This window comes from Engystomops pustulosus, chromosome 10, assembly GCF_040894005.1.
Source record: "Engystomops pustulosus chromosome 10, aEngPut4.maternal, whole genome shotgun sequence".
Classification (NCBI taxonomy): domain Eukaryota; kingdom Metazoa; phylum Chordata; class Amphibia; order Anura; family Leptodactylidae; genus Engystomops; species Engystomops pustulosus.
This window is the reverse complement of record NC_092420.1, coordinates 13,054,258-13,068,940: the sequence shown is the minus strand read 5'-3', so window position 1 is coordinate 13,068,940 and position 14,683 is coordinate 13,054,258. Positions and strand designations below refer to the sequence as shown.

The 14,683-nt window shown below is 44.5% G+C and overlaps 1 long non-coding RNA gene across 2 annotated transcripts in view; it reads right to left on the bottom strand.

Moving 5' to 3' along the window:
• Positions 1-7,485: 7,485 nt before the first annotated feature.
• The window catches only part of LOC140104586 (uncharacterized), a 344,594-nt gene continuing 337,396 nt past the window's right edge, over positions 7,486-14,683 (bottom strand). For both annotated transcript variants that reach the window (XR_011850365.1, XR_011850366.1), the window contains exon 4: positions 7,486-7,497. This is a non-coding gene — a long non-coding RNA (uncharacterized lncRNA). The remainder of the gene's footprint in view (positions 7,498-14,683) is intronic.

Genomic DNA, 14,683 nt, shown 5'->3' with positions numbered 1-14,683 from the left:
AATCCAGATGTTTAGAGCCTCATTCACACTCAGGATCCATTTAATTGCATCCAAAAGCAGGAGCTTGTGGTGGTTGACGTAGACAGAAGGGAGGGGGGAGGAGCTGGGAGGTGCAAGTTAAAGGACTCAATGGTGCACATTTACGTACCCATCCCATTGACGCCGCCGATCCGGAATGTCCGACGAGGATTCGGAGCTGCCGCGATTCACTAAGATCGTGCGTCCAATTTCCTACATATGTCGCTTCCCTGCTGAGGTCTGCCGGAGTTCACCATCTTCTTCCCTGTGCATGTAAGTGCGTGTCTTGCGACACAATTTGTCCGAATCAGTCAGGCTGTCCGACGGCCACGCCCCCGATTTGTGTTGCGTGAAAGCTGGCACCGATGCGCCGCAATCCAATCGCATGCGCCAAAAATCCGGGGCAATTCAGGGCAAATCGGAAAAATTCGTGAAGCCCGCGGAAATGAGTCCGACGGACCCTTAGTAAATGTGCCCCGATGACTTGGGAGGCTTTGTTGGCAGAGCCAGGTATACTTTTCATTTACTTTTTCAACTGAAAGAAACTAGCAATGTTTTTAATAAAAGCAAATATGGAGTCATTGTTAATAACTCACAAGGGACCTGTCATTAGGTTGTCATTTAGTGGGGAGTGCATGGCTTTCTCATATTATTTTGGGTTATTATTTCTTCCCCCTGGCACCTTTTTGCATTGCAATTTCTGCAAAGTGATGATAAACACAGGAAAATATTGATGTGTTATGTTTCTTGTGATATTTTGTTACTAGAGGCGATGTAAATGCTAAATCCGCACATTCTGATCCCATCCCAGAAGGGTTAATAAGGGAGATTTCGTGTCTTTACCCCGCACTCAGCCAAGTGTCTCCATATAAGGCAGAAGCCGGCGAGCGCTGCCAGTGACTGCGAGACGGACAGGTGTCTGATGAGAGATAATGTTGTCATTATTTACTAAGCCGCATCTGCGCCGTCTCCAAATTAGTAGCTGTAGGATATAAAGCAGCCAGCAAAGCGGCTTGTCATTCCGGGAAGGGTTCTCTCTCTCCGTCGTCTTAAGACGTGCAGAACATCATCAAAATTTAGCGCAACGTCTTCTAGGGGAAAATAAATAGAGCGAACGTCTCATCAGCCGCCGCCAGAGTCTTCTGGGACCATTCTATGTGGGTAAAAAGTCTTGGTGGGATGTTGTTCTGTACCAACAGGCAGCAACTCATTACCGACATTGTGGGATATCTATGGGATGTCTATGGGATGCCTGTGGGATGTCAATGAGATTTCTCTCTGTTCTACACACGGATTGGATTGAATCTCGGATGTAAATTCTGGCTGAATAGTAGAGAAAACCAATGTACAAGGGAAAGGTCGTAGCGTTCCCATGGCATGGTAAAAATTTCCAGATATTCCAAAGGTGCCCTCAGTGGTGCCATCTACCCAGTCTGACTTTCGGCTACCGTAGATGGTGCCGTCTAAGAGACCTCATCAGTATTCACCCTTTAGCCCTTGCACAGAGATCTGGACTTTGCTTCCACTAAGTCCTCCGGCTTCTACCGGTGGGTCAGGTCTAGTCTAGGTCAAAAGAGACGGAGTTGAGATATGGTCAAGTGTAAGGCAACATTCACACTAACGTATGGAGGACGTATATACAGCCAACGTATATACAGCCGATATACGTCCTCCATAGACGGCAATGGGCGCACAGCGCCCTATGGGAGCGGTACGGTGCAGCACACGTGCGGCACCGTACCGCTCCGTACACGGGAAAAAGATAGGACATGTCCTATCTTTACCCGTAGTACGGTGCCGTGCGCCATTACTTCCTATGGAGAGGGGCTGCGCTCACCTCCTCTTCCTCTCCCCGTGCACTGCCGTTGCCCGGTACGGTACGGGCGGGCAACGGCAGTGTGAATATAGCCTAAGACTGTTAGTCGGAGCAGTCAGTAGAGATTCATGGTCAAGGGTAAGATGGTTTCATCACTGGATGTCACCAGATCAGGAACAAGACACAGAGGCAAGTCAAGGAACTTATCAAGACAATGCACAAGCAGTACCAGGAATATGCTAGCTCAGAACCTTAATACTAAGGCACCTTCCTGTAGATGAGGGTGTCTTACAGTATATAACCAGGGTTTGGCTGGGATTGGGACAGAATACCAGGAGGCATTCTTGCTTTTTCAATCTATGTTATATGTGCACGTGTGCCTTAAGGATGGTGGCGGACCGGCCCATCAACAAACTTGCCAGACCCAGGCTCCAGCCTCAGAGGTCCATCAGAAGACAACCCAATTTGGAGGCTACTAGGGTCAATTATAAAGGGGTTCATGGAGGTTGGGACCCAGAAAAAATTTCTTGGTGGGTTTATTGTTACTTAAGGGCCAGACAAAAAGGAAGAAGACAGGTGCCGAGCAGGAAAGTAAGAAAATTGGTGGCCATGACCACTGAGGGAAGTGAGATGCAGGAGATCAAAGCTATGGTAACTTTAAGAGGATGGTGGAGAAGACTCTGATGAGCCACCATCCATCTATAGAGACCATGGATAAGATCTTCTAGGTTATTTACAAAATTTCCTATAACCAACAGACTCCGTGGCAAGTGATTGGCTTTAAAGACACCTACAGCTAGGATGGGCTACTGCTGAACCTATGAGACCCCATTGTATAAGGGGTTGTGCACAAGATGGCCTACTAGGCAGAGGAGCAAAGTTACTCAATCTATCATTCTGAGTAGAGTCAGACAACCACTTAACTGCACCAGGAATGTGCTTGGAGTAGTTTAAGTAAAGCACTTACCACCAGGGGGTGATGGTGAGTAACAGGGCACATTCCTATGAGGATATGCATTCTGTATGCTATCCCGAGGCATGATGGGAGTCATAATATTTTATGGTTAGGAGTGGCGCCTGATGTCAGGATGTGAATAGACGGCACATATGTACGCCGATTACCGTAAGTAACACAATCTGCTCTGCGAGACATTAACCTGTATTGATGACTCGCCTTCTCGTGCCAACGTCTTCATATTTTCCAAAGTTATCAATTACAGACGTCTGGAGCGATTGTTGCAGACCGCGGACAATCTAATACAATACCCAGTAGACTGGAAGCGTCTCCTCCGCTCAGCCGCCACGACAGCTGCAGCGTACGGGGGGAGATTAATAATATATCATTCTTTCCCGCTAATTGGGAGCAATTAGCCAAACCTGCCAATATGTGGGCGATATTCACACAGGACCATGAACATCATTGTATATCATCAGCCATAACATTGATTATCTGGTCCGGTCTGGCTGGGATATATCTGGCATTGGGAGGAAAGGTACTGGAAGCAGGAAAAATGAGCAAGCAGGAGCGTGACAAGGGCGACCAGGTGAAGATGGCAGAACCTGTGGGTAGGTAGGTGCCACATTGGTCAATACTTATTAACAATGGTCCAAAGGAGGACAATGGGCATCCAGTTTAAAGTCAAGTGGACCCAAGAGACAATGACGCATGTGTGGAGTCCATTACACATATGTCATTGGGAATGGAGCCAGATAGTGTCCTCGGGGCCGGCGCTAGCACTGGTCATACCCGGGGAAGTGCCAGGGCCCAGAGCTGCTGGGGGCCCCACTGAGGGCTGTATCTAACGAATCCAAAAAGTGTGAAGGGCTTTATATAAAATCTAATTTCTTTGATAACTAACACCAGCCAGAGAGTGACCCTAAAATAATACAGCAGATGGGAATTATTGGTACTTCCCCGGCAGAACAAATTTTGGAATCTCACAGGCTTCTAGCAAAGTCAATTAAAGGGACGCAGATACATCACTTCATCTCATCCTCCCTCCCCCATTTAGAGGACCTCCTTGCCTCCCTCATTATAAAACACGGCAGGTTTGGGATTGTCATGTAGAATTATGAGCAATGTTATCCCCGGTGTGCAGGACACCTGCGGGAGATCCAACCAACTGTGAGCGGGTAAGTGTCTGCCATTTGTCATCTGGAATCTCTTCACTCTTCATTAATAAAGGTCCTGGCTCTGGAATAGTCACCAGGAGACGCATCGGTTTTGCATTTGTCCATCTAGGGGCACGGATAGGTTTTTGGTTGAATGGCCATAACTGTAAAATTTAACCATTTAAAGGGAACAGATATGCAGAATACAAAGGGTTATTATATTATATTCTGACGGTAATAAGTAATAGGTGACTATTAAAGTAGCTACGGAAGAAAAGGGGGCCCATTAAAGGGGGTCAACAGGTCCCAAATCCCCTCACAAGCATCACCCTGACCCGAATGGACTCTGGCTGTTGCGTTCAGAGGTTGTAAACTTCACCCAGGGTTGCCTTGCAGTATCCGATCCCTAGAAAGTTGGATGGTTCATTCTGCATCTCTGTGTTAGACTTTTAGAGTGTAGGTAGAATAATGCAGGGGTTAGCCTGGGGGGAGCAACCTGGGGCTGGATTATTTCTCAGGGCTCAGTTCACTCAGGGCTGGTTATTGTTTCTTCTGAGACCTGTCTCTGTGTCCCTCAGTATGATCTGGTAATTCTGTGACCTGTGGCTTTCGGTACTGTTATCTGACTCTGTGAACCTCAGCCTGATCCGGCACTTCTGTGATCTTTAGTACTCTTACCAGCACCCCTGGAACCCTTTATATCACCAGTCTGAACTGGATCCTGTATCTGAGCCGGGATTTAGCCTGAGCAGCTACACTGAACCCCATTCTGAACTGGATCATATAACTGAGCCGGGATTCAGCCTGAACGGTGCCCTGAATCCCAGTATGAACTTACCTGATCCTGTTTCCTGCCTGATCCAGAACCCTATATCCTTTCCTGATCTGGTAACCCTGAACCCTGCCCTGATCCGGTGACCCAGAACCCTAACTTTATCTGGAACCTTGAACCTGTACACTGAACCCTGTTTCAGAGCCTGTACCCTGATACTCCTATGTCTGCATACTTACCTGCCTTTACATGATAACTATTTTCTGATACCCTGACAGATCCCAAATTATATCCAAACTAAAGTTGAGCTCTCTAAAATGTTCATAGCCCCAATGACTATAAATTGAAATCAGACCTTAGACCCAATTCCAATTTTCAGACCCCAGATAAGACCTTTGAAATAGTCAGACAACAGAACAGACCCCTAAAGATCTCCATATTAGACCCATATACTTATTCAATCTCTAAAATGGATTTAGCCCCCAGACCAAAAACTAAATCTAAGCCTCAGATCAAATTCCTAAAAGTCATTTAGACCAGATCAGAACCCAGAAATCCTCTCACTTCCCCTTGACTTCTAGTATTGGTGCTGGGCTAAGCAGGTCTGTGTGGGCAACATTTGGACCCCATTTACTAGTTGAACCCCCTTGTTGTAGGGTAACAATGGACCTCCATGGGTTTATCAATAAAGTCCAGTGTAACCCAGTGGAAACAGGGGTATCATCATCTCTAGATCCCTGCCTCACAAACACAGCTAAACTGTGCACATACACATGTGTATCACACTACTACACAGCAACTATAGAGTTAACAAAACAAAGCTGCTGTAGTGACATCACACAATATTGTTACATTTTGCAGAGACCAGTGCAGACCAGGCCTAGTGTCTGAGTTGTTGTAGTGCAGAGCAGGTCTGTGTCTGGGTTGTAGTGCAAGAATCTGCAGCAAGAAACACCTCAGCAAAGCTGGGAAGAGATTGCACATTAGTTGCACATTAGAAAGAGCTGGAAGCACAAGATATTTCTGTACAGGACACAGAGAATGAATATATGTCACTGCAGAAGCTACAGAGGATCCAGAGACATGTGCAGAGGGAGGACACTGGAGCACAGAGACACCTCAGCCTCACACATCAGGTACTGAAGTCACTGCCCCTAGAACTTGTCTTGGATTATTATTACTGTGATTGCTGACTGAAGTGTTCAGACTGCTGAGAATAAACTGTTCAAAGAGACTGTGGAACATGTGCTTATCTATCTGGGCCTAATATCCCCTAAACTACACACCCTCAGAATCCTAAAAGAACTCGCCCCTGCTAGCCCATCGTGGTCTGGCATGTGTGGCTGTTAGATTGGTGGCCCGTACGGGGATTTTGAGTGGATTTGGGATGCCCCAGAGTCTCTTAAAGATACAGTACACCGCTAGTGAATCTCAGAACTGTGTATAAAGAGAAAGTGCCTTGCTGTCCTAACAATAGCCATGGATATACAGCAACAGTTAGATGCCATTAGTGGGTCTCTCCTGCCATTAACCCATGCAGAACTGGTGTCAGTGGCCAAACAAGCCAAGGTGCCAGAGGACAGAATTAATCAAGCCCGCACCCGCAGACATCTTATCACAGCCATTAATAGCACCCTAGATGAAGCTGAGGAGAGTGAAGAATCAGAGACTGTGATTGTGTTTTTGCAGAGACTAGCCCAATTTATTGCAAGCCTGGGAACTAGTAACTCAAATGAGGGTTTGGTGCCTGAAGAGGACCTGTCATCCCCACAAAAGATGCTGCAAGGATTAAAAGAACAGGTTCAAGCTTTACAGCAGACTGTGTTAGATTCAGCTACTACACTGGAAGGAGTATTTAGCACTGGTCCATCTCCAAGCAAGTCTAAGCCAGTAAAGAGAACCAGTCCTACTCCTGAGATCACCATCAGGAAAGAGTTTAAAATAAATGGCAAGATTGGGGAGAGAGAGGAAAGAGAAAGACTGTCCTATACTAATCTCATTCATCAGATAGATTTGGGAGTCCAGAAAGGATACCGTGATGAAGAAATTATTGAGGCAGTAGTGAAAGCCATCAGTCCAGGACTGCACCTCAGAAATATGCTGGAAATGAAAAATAATCTGACTTTACCCCAACTCAGAATTATCTTAAAGGGACATTACAAAGAAGAAAGCACATCTGACCTCTACCATAAACTGATCAATATCTCTCAAGACATCAGAGAATCCCCTCAAAACTTCTTGTTCAGAGCTATTGTGCTTAAAGAGAGGCTTTTGTTTGCATCCAGAGAAGATGAAGCAGAAGAAAGATTTGATCCAGGTTTAATCCAGAAGAAGTTTCTCAGATCTGTTTGGACAGGTTTATTAAGTGAAAACATCAAGTTCCAGTTGAAGCGGTATATGGAAGTGCCCTACATAACAGATGAGGAATTAATTGAGAAACTGAATGATGCTGTCAGCCTTGAATCAGAAAGAGAACAAAAGTTAAAGAAGCACTCTGCAAGCAAAATGACCAAGGTGACTCCTCCTAAAACAGATATGGTGGGTGTGCCACAAGGAGAAGTCAGAGAAACTGATCTTGTGCCTAACCAAGCACCAATCACCCCCAAAACACTACTGAAAGCGACAGTAGCACCGACTGATTGGGAAGCAGTAGTAAGTGATCTTCGAGCAGAATTGGCTGAAGTGAAAAGAGCCTTAAGAGCAGAACCAGAACAGAGATTCAGGAGAACACGTCGAGTCTTTCAACACAAACCACCCCCGGTGGACAGACCACCTCCAGCTTGTGAAGATTGCATAAACTCCAATCAAGCTAGAGCCTGTTGCCATTGCCTTAAATGTGGTGAAGAAGGACATTTTTCTAAAAACTGCAGAGTACCTCATTTCAAGCAGTTAAAAGGCAGAGGGTTGCTGGTGAGGGACAACCAGTAACCTCAACCCCAAAGAGGTCCCAAACTAATCACACAAACCATGCTATGTCTTTTGAAGCTACTCAGAATGGAGAGAGGTTGCGCCAATATTATCCCCAAGTGTGTAACCGTCTTCAACAACTCCAAGCAAGAAGAAACTACTCAGTCACCAGGATTGATAGTGACACTTCTTCAGGCTATGCGCCATCAGCGGAAAGCATGTCAGAAGACCAGCTTAAACTCATTAACCTGGTTGGAGAAAAATGCATGATCCAGTGCACACTAGATGGATTTCCTTTTAAAGCTCTGTGGGACACAGGAGCTCAAGTCAGTATCCTGAATGAAGAGTGGAGGCGACAATACCTACCTCACACCAGACTCAGATCAGTACAAGAACTGGTAGGTTCTGGCCCATTCAGTGGAAGAGCTGCAAATCAGACTGTAATACCTTTCTTGGGATGGGTTGAAGTTACCTTTAGATTGTGTGCCAAGCAGAACAATTTTTGTGAACTCTCAGTACCTTTCCTGGTTACTAGTGACCAGCGAGTCGCAGAAGAACCTATTATTGGTTACAATGTGATTGCTGAAGTGGTTCACCAAACCAAGAGTCACACTCCACTAGTGGACTCAGTGTCTACATCCTTTGCATTACCTAACAGGGCAGCAGAGAGAGTGGTGCAAGCTCTCAAGAAGGCCGAAACAACTGTGTCAGTCCGAGAGGTAAGGATAGGCCTACGCTCAACTACCATTCCTGCTCATACAGCGGTGGGAGTGAAGTGTGGTGTCAGAGTGGGACCAAGACCAAAGCCACAGAAGATGCTGTTTGTTCCTCAAGATCCTGCTCAGCTGCCTGAAGGAGTCATCACAGGTGAGACTGTGGTAAGCGTTCCTTATAGTGGTTTTGCCAAAGTGACTGTGCTAGTTATGAATTCCACCAAGCATGAAGTGAAATTGGATCCTAGAACTTCACTGGGACATCTTGAAGATATCAAGACTGTTTACCCAGCTAATGTGAGACCAATCCATTCACCACCTGAGAGTGCATCATCGTCTCCTAGAGTGAACACCTGTCAACAAGAGAAACAGACAGAACATTGGGATCCACCGGTTTCCCTAGAACATTTGGGAGCAGAAGAACAACAGATGGTAAGACGAATGTTGAGAGAAGAATGTCATGCCTTTGCTAAAGATGACTTTGATGTTGGATGTATTCCTTCACTGAAAATGAAGATCAACCTTAAAGATAATACTCCAGTGACTAAGGGGTATACAGGAGTACCAAAACCCCTACACAAAGAAGTTAAAGAATACCTACAAGACCTTATCAACAGAGGATGGGTCCAGAAGTCCAAATCATCTTATTCCTCTCCCATTGTGTGTGTTAGGAAGAAGGATGGAACTCTTAGACTTTGCTGTGACTACAGAGAGTTAAATTCAAAGACTATACCAGATCGTCATCCTCTACCCAGAATACAAGATATGCTAGACAGCTTGTCCGGAAGCACTTGGTTTTCTGTCCTAGACCAAGGCAAGGCCTATCATCAAGGTTTTATTGAAGAAGCCAGTAGACCATTGACTGCCTTCATTACTCCTTGGGGTCTCTATGAGTGGATTCGCATTCCGTTTGGACTCAACAATGCACCCGCCGAGTTTCAAAGAAGCATGGAAGCCTGTATGGAAGGATTGAGAGATGATATCTGCCAGCCTTATTTGGATGATAACCTCGTCCACAGTAAGACCTTCGCTGATCATGTCGAACACATAAGAACTGTTCTACAACGTTATCAACAACATGGAGTGAAGCTGACACCCAAAAAATGTGAACTCTTCAAGAGAAAGGTCAGATATCTTGGAAAGATTGTATCCGGAGAAGGTTATACAATGGATCCAAAAGAAATTGCTCCAGTGAAAGCATTGAAAGAAAAACCTCCATCTACAGTAGGAGAACTAAGAAAGGTTCTAGGTTTCCTTTCTTACTACCGAACTTACATTCAGAACTTTTCCAAGATTGCATCTCCTTTATATGCTCTCTTGTCAGGAAACTCCACCTCTAGTGCTGTGACACCAGAGGACAAAAAGAAGAAACAAAGCAGACCTAAAACCAAAGGAAGAATATCAGCTTCTGCCCAACAACCTATCAACTGGACTTCTCATCACCAAGAAGTGCTAGAGGAACTAGTTGACTGTTTGATCCAACCACCAGTTATGGGATACCCTGACTTTAACACTTCATTCATCCTACATTGTGATGCTTCTCAAGTAGGACTTGGAGCCGTCCTGTACCAAAGACAAGATGGAAAACTAAGAGTTATTGGTTATGGGTCAAGAACATTAACACCAGCTGAGAAAAACTACCATTTACATTCTGGGAAGTTAGAATTCCTAGCTATGAAGTGGGCCATCTGTGAAAGATTCAGAGACTACTTATACTACAGTCCAGAATTTGTGGTCTACACAGACAACAATCCTTTGACTTATGTCCTAACCACAGCAAAACTAAATGCAACTGGTCAAAGATGGGTCGCGGAACTAGCAGACTTTAATTTCAGTATTAAATATCGTCCAGGCAAGTCTAACACAGATGCAGACGTCTTGTCAAGAATGCCACTTGAACCAGATGACTACATGCAACAATGTTCAGAAGAAGTGGGAATGGAAGACATTGTGAGTACTGTTCAAGCCATTCAAATACAACAAGAGGAATACATGCCCACCTGGTGTCCTCTTGCCGTGGAAATAACTGTAAAGGATCAGGAATTGGACTCTACTGTTTCTATTCGTCAGTTGTCCAAAGAGACAATCAGAAAGGCTCAGAAAGAAGACAGAGTTATTGGAAGAGTACTTCACTATCTAAGTCAAGATAGACTTCCAAGCAAAAGAGAGAGAGAAGCTGAGTCACCTGCTATCAATACTTTATTGAAGGAGTGGCCTAAGCTCTATTTGACTTCAGATGGGATTCTACATCGGAAAAGAGGACCCAATTCACAACTTGTGTTACCAAGAGTCTACCACCATACAGTGTTTAGAGAACTCCATGAAGACATGGGTCATTTAGGAGTTGAAAGAACAACTAACCTAATTCGAGAAAGATTCTTTTGGCCTTATATGCAGAAAGACATTGAAAGATATGTGACCAAGGAATGTGGTTGTTTAAAAGACAAACGCCCTCATAAACCTATCAGAGCACCCATGGGAAACATCACAACCACTTACCCGTTTGAGATGGTGTCCATTGACTTCTTACATCTAGAACAATGTAAAGGAGGTTATGAATACATCCTTGTTGTCATGGATCATTTCACTAAGTTTGCACAGGCTTATGCAACTACTAATAAGTCTGGGAGAACAGCTGCTGAGAAAATCTTCAATGATTTTGCCCTCAAGTTTGGCTTTCCAACCAAGCTCCACCATGATCAAGGTAGAGAGTTTGAAAATCAGCTCTTTCATCACCTTGGAAGATACTGTAGAATTCAGAAATCACATACCACCCCATATCATCCAGAAGGAAATGGCCAAGTGGAAAGATTCAACAGAACTCTACTATCCATGTTGAGAACTCTTACCTCAGAAGAGAAAAGAGATTGGAAAAATTCACTGTCTAAGATGGTGCATGCCTACAATTGTACCAAAAGTGAAGCCACAGGATATTCACCCTTTTATCTTCTATTTGGCAGATCACCCCGTCTTCCAATAGACATTATGTTTGATACACCAGTTTCAGACACTTACAAAACCTACCCTGACTATGTTCGTGCTTGGAAACAACGCATGACTGAAGCCTATAAAATAGCTTCAAAAGTTGCCACTGAAGGACAACACAAAAACAAAGACCACTATGATAGGAAATGTCATGGAGCTGAATTGTTACCTGGGAACAGAGTGTTAGTCAGAAATCTACTTGAAAAAGGTGGACCTGGTAAACTTCGTTCTTACTGGGAAGACAAAATCTACGTTGTTGTCAGAAGGAGGAGTAAAGATAGTCCTGTATATGAAGTGAAGCAAGAAGCGGGAAACAACAATAAAACAAGAATCGTACACCGAAACTTGTTATTGCCTTGTGACTACCTACCACCAGATAAATTCAATCTTGAATTAAGGAATCAACCTAAACCTTCTAGACCTTCAAGAAGACCTCAACTTGAAGAACCACTTGAAGAACCTGAAGAAAATTACTTAGACAGCTCAGATGAAGAAGATAATAGTTACATCTTGAGAATGCCTACTAGGAGCAGTAATCCTAAAAACAGAAATACATTAAACCCTGAAGCCTCAGAGTTTACACCACAAACACCTTGTGAAGAAACTCCTGGAAGTACTGAAATCATACCAGGGCCAACTACAGTTGAACCAGAAGCTGAAACAAATCAGGAACCTGAACTTGAACCAATTCCGGAAGTTGATGCTGATGATCCAATACCTGAGACTGTAACCAGATCTTCTACAAGAGTAAGAAGAAGACCTCTTACTTTAACCTATGACACATTGGGTGAGCCAAGTGCCGTGCCAAGAACTGTTCAATTGAAACAAGTTTCATTACCTGTTACCCAGGAATTACAACCTGAGTGGTACCTACCAACCAATTGTTTTTCAGAACCTTTTTGAACACTGATTTTTGAATCCTTTTTCTAATATTTTTTTTTGATGGACTAAGGACATACAAATTGTTTTATCAGTTAGTTAGTGTTAGCTTAGGTTTCAAGCTCCAAGGAACAACAGATCAACCGAACAAGATCTCCAGAAACTGTTTATATATATTCATGCAATGTTTAATTCATCTTTAACATTCTTTTTCTCCTTTAAGCAGGAAATTCTTCGAGAATGTTAGTTAGAATTTATAGAATAGGATGTTATTGTTTTTGCTGTAACCTGTTTAAACCTACATAATATGTCAGGTCATCACCTCCCTTGTCACCTCACAAAAAAGGACAGGTCAAGCAATATACACCTACCACGGTGGAAACCTGGGTCACATGCCTTAAACCAGTTTACCAACTGGACCACTGGAAGTGTAGACGTCCACTACCCAGAGGAAGCCTTACCAGGGGTAACAACCCTATACCAGGAACAAAACTGGGAGGACTAGTTCCAACCAACCCGGTCTTCACCAGTGTAACTCACTGATGTCGAGGACGACATTAAATTCAGAGGGGAAGAGTGTAACCCAGTGGAAACAGGGGTATCATCATCTCTAGATCCCTGCCTCACAAACACAGCTAAACTGTGCACATACACATGTGTATCACACTACTACACAGCAACTATAGAGTTAACAAAACAAAGCTGCTGTAGTGACATCACACAATATTGTTACATTTTGCAGAGACCAGTGCAGACCAGGCCTAGTGTCTGAGTTGTTGTAGTGCAGAGCAGGTCTGTGTCTGGGTGGTAGTGCAAGAACCTGTAGCAGCAGAAACACCTCAGCTAAGCTGGGAAGAGATTGCACATTAGTTGCACATTAGAAAGAGCTGGAAGCACAAGATATTTCTGTACAGGACACAGAGAATGAATATATGTCACTGCAGAAGCTACAGAGGATCCAGAGACATGTGCAGAGGGAGGACACTGGAGCACAGAGACCCCTCAGCCTCATACATCAGGTACTGAAGTCACTGCCCCTAGAACTAGTCTTGGATTATTATGACTGTGATTAGTGACTGAAGTGTTCAGACTGCTGAGAATAAACTGTTCAAAGAGACTGTGGAACATGTGCTTATCTATCTGGGCCTAATATCCCCTAAACTACACACCCTCAGAATCCTAAAAGAACTCGCCCCTGCTAGCCCATCGTGGTCTGGCGTGTGTGGCTGTTACACAGGGCTATGGAGATTCCTGACATATCCTGGTGTCTGCCATGGTGACACCTTCACATGTACCAGACAGGTTGTGACCCAATCCAAATGACTTGGAAATCGGGGAGGCATTTTATCTATGTGGGAACCATGGAATCACATTCCGTGTGTCCGGAGGAATTTGGTGTCTTGGTTTGGTGTTGGTCTTCCTCTCCATTCATTGGTGGTCCCAGTGGTGAAATATCTGGGATTGTCAGCTCCTGGGCCCGGGTCATAGCGCTGCCCTGTCTGTGCCCTGTTCTGCAGGGAGGAGCGGAGGGGGAGGCTTTTGTGTAACTCCAGCAATTGATATGGTGTTTAATGGCCTCAATGACAGATTCCACGTCCTGAGACGACTTCTGTAGACACAAGACACTGGAGTCAGTGACACAGCAAATCCTGGGGAGCAGCCCCCCCGCAGCGGCCATTGACAGAGATGGCAAATACCAGCCTTTATGTAGGTTAATGTGTGGCCCGTATTTTATACCCTGGACCTGTCACATAACCGCCCCAGATGTCAGCTAGGAGAATGGGTAGAACTGGTACGTATAGTGATATACAGGGCCTATATCACTATAAGGGGTATGACAGGTATATACAGGGCCCATGTCACTATAAGGGGTATGACAGGTATATACAGAGCCTATATCACTATAAGGGGTATGACAGGTATATACAGAGCCTATATCACTATAAGGGGTATGACAGGTATATACAGGGCCTATATCACTATAAGGGGTATGACAGGTATATACAGGGCCCATGTCACTATAAGGGGTATGACAGGTGTATACAGGGCCTATATCACTATAAGGGGTATGACAGGTATATACAGGGCCTATATCACTATAAGGGGTATGACAGGTATATACAGGGCCTATATCACTATAAGGGGTATGACAGGTATATACAGAGCCTATATCACTATAAGGGGTATGACAGGTATATACAGAGCCTATATCACTATAAGGGGTATGACAGGTATGTACAGGGCCCATGTCACTATAAGGGGTATGACAGGTATATACAGGGCCTATATCACTATAAGGGCTATAACAGGTATATACAGGGCCTATATCACTATAAGGGGTATGAAAGGTATGTACAGGGCCCATGTCACTATAAGGGGTATGACAGGTATATACAGGGCCCATGTCACTATAAGGGGTATGACAGGTATATACATGGCCTATATCACTATAAGGGGTATGACAGGTATATACAGGGCCCA